The sequence below is a fragment of the Macrobrachium rosenbergii genome, chromosome 23 (genome assembly GCF_040412425.1).
Source record: "Macrobrachium rosenbergii isolate ZJJX-2024 chromosome 23, ASM4041242v1, whole genome shotgun sequence".
In the NCBI taxonomy this organism is placed as follows: domain Eukaryota; kingdom Metazoa; phylum Arthropoda; class Malacostraca; order Decapoda; family Palaemonidae; genus Macrobrachium; species Macrobrachium rosenbergii.
This window is the reverse complement of record NC_089763.1, coordinates 17,333,495-17,344,800: the sequence shown is the minus strand read 5'-3', so window position 1 is coordinate 17,344,800 and position 11,306 is coordinate 17,333,495. Positions and strand designations below refer to the sequence as shown.

The 11,306-nt window shown below is 35.2% G+C and overlaps 1 protein-coding gene across 6 annotated transcripts in view; it reads left to right on the top strand.

The window, feature by feature from the left end:
• Nucleotides 1–3,746: 3,746 nt before the first annotated feature.
• LOC136851312 (keratin-associated protein 10-7-like) overlaps nt 3,747–11,306 on the top strand; it is a 117,226-nt gene continuing 109,666 nt past the window's right edge. The window contains exons 1-2 of one of the 6 annotated variants that reach the window (XM_067125319.1): nt 3,747–5,422; nt 7,168–7,533. The gene's annotated coding sequence lies outside the window, so the exon portion shown is untranslated. Of the gene's footprint in view, nt 5,423–6,613; nt 6,811–7,167; nt 7,534–11,306 lie in introns of those variants that run through there. The other 5 variants (XM_067125320.1, XM_067125317.1, XM_067125314.1 and 2 more) reach the window with 5 other exon arrangements.

Here is an 11,306-nt window from a genome sequence, read left to right as displayed (position 1 = left end):
ATATATATATATATATATATATATATATATATATATATATATTATTCTTCATGGGGTAAAATACGTTCACATGGAACAAGAACAAGCCTACAGGGGACATTGATTTAAAACTCGAACTTCCAAAGAATATGGTGTTCATTTGAAAGAAACGAAGGTAATAAGAAATACGGAAAGAAAATAAATACATAATTGCAAGGTGAATTGTTCTAGGTAGCAATGCGTTGCGTCTTCGCTTGAACGTTTGAAATTCTAGTTGCATAACATTCTCAGTGAGAGACTGTTTCACAGTCCAACGGTGTGAGGAATAAAAGACCTCTGGAGCTGCTGACAAGTTCGACAGCGTGGCACCTTTACTGCATATTTGTGCTGCTGTTCGGCAAATCTGGTCGCTCTCGGCACAAGAAGAGTCGGGGAACAATTTTGATAGCAATAGTTCCCTGTTAAAATGCAACTTATGAAAAATTAACAAACAAGAGACCATCCGTACATGGTCCAAGTCATAACTGCAAATGTTAGGAAACAGAAACCTACCACTTTCAACCACTGTCTACAAGAAATGAATTTCTAGCAGGAGCAGATATCCACACCCGAGATCAGTATCCCCGTATAGTAAAGGGACAAATGACCTAAAGCAGGTTGCTTTGGTGTCATCTTTATAAGAAATAAATATATGAGGCCTTACGTATACTGCCTAAAATTTGCTGACACTATCATTAGATGTTTCTCAATAATAAGATGTGATTCAAAAGTTACACCTAGAATAGTTAAAGCTTCAGCCTCATTCAACAGAGTCCCATCCACTTGATGGGGTGGAAAATCAGTACGTTATCTTCTGATCAACAGTGTTTTCGTTTTACTGAAGTTCAGCCTCATACCCCTCCGACTACATCATTCCTTAACTGCACCATTCATTATATATATATATATATATATATATATATATATATATATATATATATATATATATATATATATATATATATTATATATAATGTATATATATATATATATATATATATATATATATATATATATATACATACATACACACATACATATATATATGTGTGTATATATATATATATATATATATATATATATATATATATATATATATATATATATATATATATATATATATATATATGTGTGTGTGTGTGTGTACACATATATATAATGGCTTGAATGGGACAAAAGCAATTTTTTAGTTTGAAACGTGCTAGGCCTAGATCACAGTGCTTTTGCTATATCTATGGGAAAACGCACACACCTCTCTCTCTCTCTCTCTCTCTCTCTCTCTCTCTCTCTCTCTCTCTCTCTCTATATATATATATATATATATATATATATATATATATATATATATATATATATATATATATATATATGTGTGTGTGTGTGTGTGTGTGTGTGTGTGTGAGAGTGTGAGAGAGAGAGAGAGAGAGAGAGAGAGAGAGAGTGTGTGCTTGTTTTTTTCCGTAGATATGGCAAGAGCACGGTGACCAGGACTAGTATGTTTCCAAAACTAAAAATTGTTTTGTCCCGTCCAAGTCACTTCAAAAATATTTATTTATTTTTGTATTTTACGCAGTCCTGTGTAAAATGTAATGCTAAGGCTAGCTTTAAAACAATAATTTGTATTGATACAAATGCCGGTGCAGCATAAGCCTACACTTGAGCCCTTGCGATATTCATCCCATCTTGCTATCAAATATGAAGGAGAATTGTTATAAATAATATGGGCATCTGGTTTGCGCACGTAAGAAAAGCGCCACAGAACTGTTGAATTGCTGGTATAACCTCAAGAAGGCATCCAGGTAAGATAACATTGCTATCAAGAGCATGCGGCATTTTGAAAGGCCCCAAATCTAAGAAACTGCAGCTGTTCTCCCGCCAGAAGACGTTGGCGGCTGTTAGTTTTACCTCCCTGTAAGATTTCGTATACGGTAAATTTTATTATTTCCCCTTTTTAAGTAGAAGTCAGTCATTATAAAATGTTGGTCATTATACGTTTCTTCTAATATTACGAGTGATTTACTGCAATTTTCATCAAAGTGTTTAAAAAAAAACAAAAAGTTCTTCGTGCAAAAACTGTATCCGAAGCATATTTCAAGACGTTGACTTCGGTGGCCTCGCTATCTAATTTTCGACTTATGAACATACTTTTTTATAGTCTTACCTCGGTAGTATTATCAATAAACATAAAATATGTTTAGTGCAGAAATTTAGGCTATAAAACAGGCTTTCGTCAGGATCACCAAGTACTTATTTGAATGTTATTCTGACATGTAACAGTCAACCGATCATCGCCAAATTATCGCCAACTTCTAAAGCCAAGTTCACACGATTATTCGGAATGTCAGTATCTCCGTGAATGTCAGCGGAATGATAGAACGTCAGTCACGAAATCCGTGAATGATGGATATAAAATATTTTAAAATTCGTCACTGACACGCATCATTCTTGGGGCTCTAAGAAGAAGAGAGGAGGTAAAGCTTGAGAGAACAGAGATGAGAATGCTGAGATGGATTATGGGAATACCGCTGCTTGAGAGATTGGAAAATGATGAAATAAGAAGAAGAGCAGGCTTAGTAAAGATAACAGAGGTGATAAGAGAGTCACGATTGAGATGGTATGGACATGTGTTAGGGATGGATGATGAGGAGGGAGTGAAAGGGCTTGGGAAAGAGCCTGTTAGGAGGAAGAAGATGAGAGGAGACAGAGAAGTAGACGAAGGAAGAAGTGAAGAAAGATATGAGAGAAGAGGTTTGGTGGAGGATGATGCCTTTTGATAGAAGGTGGAGAAGGCCCATCAGGCAACCGACCCTAACGTATGGATAACGGTGGGAAAAGAAGAAAGAAGATTCTTGTATGGAGCTTATGGAAATGGACCTGAGCAACTTAACAGAAAACGAGTCAAACGCTCTAGAGCAAATGCAATACAGGATCCTCCGAGGAATGTATGAACAGCCAAAGGGCACGCAACCCTACTGGGGCTTTTAGTGGTCCTTCATATGGACAGTTGCCTATGAATTGAATACAGAAAATAATGCTATTACACAATATTATAAATTCAGACAGAAAAGGCTAATCAAAGAAATAGTAGAAGACCAGTTAAGAACTACGGCTGGGCTGGACAAAGAGCATAGAAAAGATAGGTAAAAGTACAATATAGATATAAATGGAATGGGAAAATATGCCAAAAAAAAGAACTGGAAACAGAAATTAAGAGAAGAATAACGCAAGATATCGAAAAGACATTGGAAGAAAAGAAGAAAGAAATGAAGAAGCTGAGATTCATAGATAACTTTGAAGAAAATAATTATCTAGGGAACTAGAGACAAAGGATGCATGCTTTAATAATGAAACCAGCTGAATATGTTGGACCTGAAAGCTAACTACCGGGGAGAAGATATAAGGATGAGGTCTGTGATAACTGCAGAATAGAGGAGGACAGCACAGAACATTTGTTCAGGTGTAAAACCTTACAAAAAAATAGAAAATTTAACATTGAGACTCTGAGTTCTGAACAGAAAACTAGTGAATACATAGAATAGCCATGAAAATAAAGGACGTCACCAACCCAGAAAACAACGGCACCAGTTAAAAAGTAACAGTAACGTAAAAGGATGAGTAATAAAAGTAAATAAATTCGAAATATTAAGGATCATTTGGGAGGTTAAGGGTATTAGGTGCTAAATTAAATGAAAAACTGTTAAATAATATATATAATGTAAAGTAAAAATAAAACTGAGAAAAATTGTATTGATATAATGTAAAGTAAAAATAAAAGTGTAAAAATGTATTCAAGGGAATAAAGCTTCGCACCTCATGAGAATCGTGTAGTGTGCCCGCAACTGTGTTTGTGGAGTGAGCGCTTAGGAACCAGGAACTAGGAACCAATGGTCTCAGTGTTCTCAAGTTGCTTGAGGGGTGTACTTCAGAAGTTCAGCGCCGAGACATCAACTCTTTCTGAAAACAGCGGCAACAGCAAGGGTCTGCTGCAGCATTTCATTGGTATGTATTAAGATATGTCTGAACTTTGGGACATGCAGGATGAAAATTACATGAGGAAAGATAAAAGTAAATGCTGCTTATGAGAAATTTTCAGGTGAAGAAAAAAAGAATGCCACTATCGATGAAGTTAAAAGGAAATTGAATACCAAGAAGTTGTTTCAGAAGGGAACTAAAGAAAATTCATGACTTCATGACTCTTAAAGAAGTGGTGCTTTATAGTACTGAGGATATTTATGAAGCCTCTTCATTTGTTTTTTTCATGAAGCGCTTTTTCTGTAGGGCATAGAAATGTCGACAAGGAGTCGAAGCACAGTGGAGGCTACACCTGAGGTAGGACTTGCCCTTGTAATTCATTACGTAGGCTATACTGCATAAGAATCATTAACTAGATATAATAGTAGAATCACAGAATATGGTCGGATAAAAATCAATGAATAGGTAAATTGATTGAAGAATAGATTGCTCAAGGCAGTTCACTAGGCCTAGATTTTTTTTTTTTTCGTTATGGGGTTTAGGTCATCAGGATAAGCACTTTGAATCTTGTCATTCAACGCTCTGCAACTACTGCCCAAGATTAAATTTGTCAGCAACTTACAAGCATTGCCAGGGGTCGAACCTGCGATCCACAAATTAGTTATATGCAAAGCCAACCATCCCGTTGAGGGACTAGGTCTAGAATTTAAAGAGCAGAAGTACAAAGGCTACCAACATCATGACAACACTCGCTTTCTCATCATTTAGTCCCAGTGCTTAGCCTGTGGGTTAGACCTGATACTCCATTTCATTTTAATCCTTCTGGACAGTCCTATGAGAGCTGGTAATCAGCTCAGTGGTCTGGTTAAACTATTTTAATAATAATTATTCTCCCTGTTGCTCATCCCGAGTTCACGCAAGACAACAGTTACCACAAACGTTGGCTGATGATAGGAATGACATTCCACAAAGATCGTGTGTTCTCAGGAATGATAATCTTCAAATTCAGTCCTGTGAATTATGATATTCAAGAATGATCGTATGAACTCCGCCTAAGTGCATTTTCGCCGGGAAAAAACGATGGAATATAGTTTAATTATTAGGACAGAATGCTAAAGCAGCCGGATGGAGCACAATTAAGGTGAGGGATTTCGGTCTTCTCAAACAACCTGGATTCAAACCATAGAAGGTTAATTATATTTGGATGTGCTATCTGTATGGTAGTATTACGTAGTTCGGTGTCTTCCACCAGGACGGCGTTACAGAGCCTGACGGCCATCTTGAAAAAACCAGGAATCGCGCAAATTGAGCAGAGGCTTCGTGCGACTGCGATTTTTTCGTTCCTCATCTCAATAATGGCACAATGAGCAGCTTATAGTTACCAAAATGGGTTCAGGAATTCTTCAAGAGGAAATGGAATAGTATTTCACAGGTAAACAAAGCATAATAATATTTTTTTACCAGCAATTTTGTGCTACTCTGATATAATGTGTTTTGTTAGCAGCAGATGCGTTTTCTCTGTTGACATGTCTCACATTTTCAGCCTATTATTGTGGCACATACCATTTAGTAGAAATCAAAATTTTGATATCAGAACATGAATAATATTTTATATGCTACATAATATAGAGTAAGAAAGGTTTAGCTCGTTAATAAATATGCGTAGTAGTAAGTAGGCCTATAGATATAGTTGTGTCAAGAAGGCTCACCTTTTCAACAAGTTCCTGTGGTGAATTTAAGGACACCTGCAGTATTTTGTCAGTCATAGGCCTGTAGGCTACGGTCTATGCCATCAGTTTTCCAGTTTTATATGTGCAGACGCAGTGGTAGAGTTGTTTAACAAAATTTGTTAGAGTAGGCTAACCTATGCCGTCAAACTATTCATTTGGTAAGGTGCTATCTCATTTAAACCTTTTCCTTTCTAAGAACAACTTATTTTCGAATATATGAAAATTATTTCCGTGTGATAGAAGTTATCGAATAATTTTTCCAAGGAAAAAAATAGCCTATAAGGAAGGTAGCAGCAAGGATAAGAATTTTTGGCTAAGCAAACGCTAGTCCTATACGTATTGATTCGACAAGTATTTTTATTGTTTTACCGTTCTTTTAAGAACAGTTGTATTCCAAATAAATCAAAATTACTTTCTTATGGCAGTCCGGATTTAAAAATTCTCCAGTATCATTGCAAAGTCTTAGAATAGAAAGAAATTACTTTGCTATCCGCTTCTGTCATGGGTTTGTTTACAGGATGCTTTCTAGCATTTGAAATTTATTCAGAAACAAAACAAAATTCTTAACTTCAAATATAAAAGATAGACCTCAGGACAATATATTATATTTTAAATGTATTGTAGGTCAATTATTAATTTACTTGTAATCAGATAATATCTCACCTGCACTGCAGTACATACACCCTTTTCTGTATTGTTTAGCCAAAAAATTATTTTAATAAACGATGTCTTCGTGCGACCGTCTTCTAAGAGGTCCGTTAGTTTGCATGAAAGGCCGTTAACTACCAAACAACATAACATTTACTACAGAAACTATCGGATCCGTGCAGAGGTGAACAGCAGCGTCCGAGGTTACTGGTCATTCTTATTGTTACCTCCACGCTGAACACTCAATCTCTCGCACTTTCAAGAGGATTGTAGCATACGCAACGCTTATGCTAGTGTATTTTGGGATTCAGCGTAGAAAAGGATTGTTAAGTAATATATCATCATTCCTGGAGTGCTCGTGGAATAATTCAGCCAATCGGCATGATTGCCACCTGTACAACCATGGATTTTTCTGTGCAGTAGCGAGTGTCTTCAGCTGCTGGTGGGTTCCCTCAGTATCAGTTTAGTTTTAGGGTGAATTCCGTAATGGGCTTAGCAATTGTTTATCTTTGGTAAATAAATCGCTTCACTCTCAGTCCTTTCATTAGTTAGAAACTGGTATCTTTATCATATATTCATGCTTGTTTTCGAGTTTTTTTTTTTAATGTTTACTACGCTAGTGCTACATTTACAGTTGTTTGGCGATTTACATTTTATATTAGCACCTACAGCTGGAGTGTGGCTTTAATGGTTTAGTGATTGACAATTTTATTAAGTGTATTTAGTGCGGGAATAACATTTGCTGTGAGGGAGCTTTTGGCAGCCGTGTAATGTGGTTCTTTTCTCATTATTATTGCAGCTCTTAAATGTCCGTTTGCCCTTATGAAACTGGAGAACTGCTTGCGTCCATCGTCTATGCCAGGAGACATTGGGTGTCTTAGCACACGGGAAAATCGGTCAAAAGGAGCCTACTTGATGTTCTCACGTTGCAGAGTAGGGTGACACCTGGACTTTGCTGCAGGATACATGGGAAGTTTCAACTTCGTTCACGCTTTGGTACCGCCACCCACCATTTGCGAACCATGAGGGGGAGTCTTTCTTATACTGCTCTCCAACAAGCTGCTGACGATATCAAATGCCTACTTCCTCCAGGCCTATGCAAGAACCGTGAACGAGGACCTAAGGAAGTTATGGCAGCCTCGGATTGCTTCGTAAAGGAAGGCAGGTAGGCCTATGTGATATCTGAGTGCTTGACTGGTTAGATCCTTTAGGACATCCTACTCTGTTTCGACCTATTCTTCAGTCTCATTATAGTCTTAAGTCATTTTGTGAGGGAGAAGAAACCAGTTGCACCGCGACAGATAGGGACGGCTTCTGCAGGTGCAAGCTGTTTTCGGCTTCGAGTTTCTTAATGACCCATCCATCATTATCACATGGGTGTTCACATCCTTGTCATCTCTCACTTGCGGAGATTATCTGTGGAAAGAACTTGTGCGAAAAGTGGCGATGTTTTTTGAAGGGGATTAGAAAGGACAGAGCTGAGCAATCTGGCAGATGAGCTAGAGCAGCGAGTCTGCGTGGACAGGCATAATGGGCCCCAAAGGGGATCAATATCCTTTTGATATATATATATATATATATATATATATATATATATATATATATATATATATATATATATATATATATATATATATATATGTATGTATATGTATGTATATATGTGCATGTATGTATATGGACATATGTATATATATATATACATATATATATATGTATATCTGTATACATTTATATGTTCATATATATATATATATATATATATTTATATATATATATGTAAATTTAAATAAATATAATTATATGTATCTATATAAAGATGTATGTATGTATGTAAGTGTGTGTGTGTGTGTATGTTCCAGCATAACTCTGAAATGCAATAAGCAATTTGAACCAAACTTGGTATACATATGACTTACTATCTAGAAAAGAATACTGTGGGGGTAAGACATCAGTAGCACCAAAGGGCACCAAAGGGGGTGGGGTTGGGAAGGGCTTCCCTGAAACGGGGCTGGTTCTGCTTGTAGACTTAGTAAATAAATAAACTCTACGAATTTATCATACCTCTAGGTGGTGGTTGGGGAGGGGGTGACAGAGAGAGAGAGAGGGAGCGGAAGTGAGGAGAGAGTAGAGGGGTGCTAGGGAGGAGAAAGAGGGAAAGAGTGAGGGTGGATTGGAGACAGGGAGAGAGAGAGAGAGAGAGAGAGAGAGGTGTTAGAGAGAGAAAGAGGGGTGAAGGAGAGAGAAAGAGTTTAGCCAGTCCAGAGGAAGGGTAGTATATATATAAGGATATATATATAAAGAGTTTATATATTGTCATTATAGATTTTTCCTATATATATATAGCTTGGTATATAGCTAGTATATATATATATATATTATATATATATATATATATATATATATATATATATATATATACATACATATACATACATATACATACATATACATACATATACATACATATATATATATATATATATATATATATATATATATATATATATATGCATGTATGTGTGTGTGTATGTATGTTCTAGCACAACTCTGAAACGCATTAAGTAATTTCAACCAAACTTGTATACGTATGAATTACTATCTGGAAGAGAATACTGTGAGGTTAAGACATCACTTGCACCAAAGTGGGTGGGGGTGGGAAGGGCTTCCCTGAAACAGGGCTGGTTCTGCCTGTAGACTTAGTAACTAAATAAACTCTACGAATTTATCAAACCTCATTTCAATATACATTATATATTTATATATAAATATATATGTATAGTAACTCAGTATACATATGAGTTACTATCTGAAAAAGAATACTGTGGGGGTAAAATATCACTGGCACCAATAGGGGTTGGGGTGGGAAGGGGCAACATGTAAAAATAAATGGAAAACAACAGATATTAGTGTCTAATCCATAGTTTTTGAGGTTGCTGAGATGATTGATGACACTCCCGATGCCCTTCAACCCCAAGTCCAGCCCCGACAGGAATGGAGGTGAGAAGAGGTGAAATATAAAATGTCAAAAATACTGGGTAATGTAATTGATGCAAACATCTTAACAGGAAAGGGAGAGAGCGAGAGGAAGAGGAAGTGAGAGAGTAGAGGGGGTATTGAGGAGGAGAGAGAGAGAGAGCGAGAGTGAGAGTGAGGAGAGGAAGTGAGAGAGTAGAGACAATGTTAGGGAGGAGAAAGAGGAAAAGAGAGAGAGAGCAAGCTAGCTGAGCGGTTGTTAGGGAGGAGAAAGAGGGAAAGAGTGAGGAAGAGAGAGTGAGTGAGTGAGTGAGTTTACCGGTTGTCAGAGTTTTCCTGGGCAGCGCCGGGTTGCTCAGCTAGTATATATATAATATATATGCATACACATATATATATATATAATTTATATATATTTATATATATATATTTATATAATTTTATATATTTATGTATATAAATATATTTATGATATATATATATTATTATATATATATATATATATATATATATATATATATATATATATATATATATATATATATATATATATATATATATATATATATATATATATATATATATATATATATATATATATATATATATATATATATATATATATATATATATATATATATATATATATATATATATTATATATATATATATATATATAATATATATATATATATATATATATAATATATATATCTATAATATATATATATATATTATATATATAATATATATATATATATATATATATATATAATATATATATATATATATATATATATATATATATATATATATATATATATATATATATATATATATATATAAATATATGTATATTATATATAATTTAATATATATACATATATATATTATATATATAAATATATGTATATATATGTGTATGTGTATGTTTATATATATATGTATACATATGTATATATTTACAGGGTGTTTCGAAATTAGAGCCCCCTGCTCTACAGCATAAACTAAAATTGATATAGACAAAAAAGTAATTCAGAATAGGTATTTAAGTTTCTCTCAGTATTTAATATTTTGTGTGGCCTCCATCTGCCTGTACCACAGCCTGCATTCTTGAGGGGTATGATTTCAGCAAATCGCAAAGAAAGGACTTCAGGCCTTCCAAGATTCTCACTCTTTTCGCGATGACAGTCATATGGATTTTTGTTCCTGTTTCTTTTAACAAAGGATTCATCTCATTTAATGTATTTAACCATCCAGGAACATGAAATGAAGGATGCGCCAGCATCCCTGGCCTCTCTGAAGGTTATAACCCAGATTCGGTCAATCCATCTGATTTCCTCCGAGTCGTTAGCCATGGCTGTATCCAACTCCGTCACTCAGTCTGAAAATACAAGAAATGTAAAATGAAAAAAATAGCTAATAGAAACTTACAATAATGTACTTGGAGATAGGCTATGCAGAAAACTTCATAACTTTCCATTTGTTCTGTGGAGGGCTCTAATTTTGAAAACACCTGGTATGTATGTAAATGAAGTATTTGTTGTTTCTTTTGTGCCATAAAATTGACCGTCAACTCCAAGTCTATTTTTCCTGAAAAATCAACTGACGAAGATGCTTCTTAGGTTTCGCCATAGTCTGCCCACCATCAGTTGAGGCATCATTTCAGAGGCATTTAACCAATTACACTAAGAGAAAATTGTTACTCTATTAATTTAACGACATTCACTTAAAGACCAGGCGGCGTAAATAGTCAGTAGAATCTCTTATTCTCTATGTTGTCTATGGACCTGTAGAAGTTTTAAATTGGCATTCAGCGGTGAATTTTTGTCAACTTTGGTTCCTCTATTTTGGAAGAGTGGAGGGGGATCCTTCCCCCTAGATGAGTTAGGGTAATGGGCTAACTTTGAGGAGGTAATGAAAAATTGCCTCTATACGTGAGACACCAAGACCTCATATTTG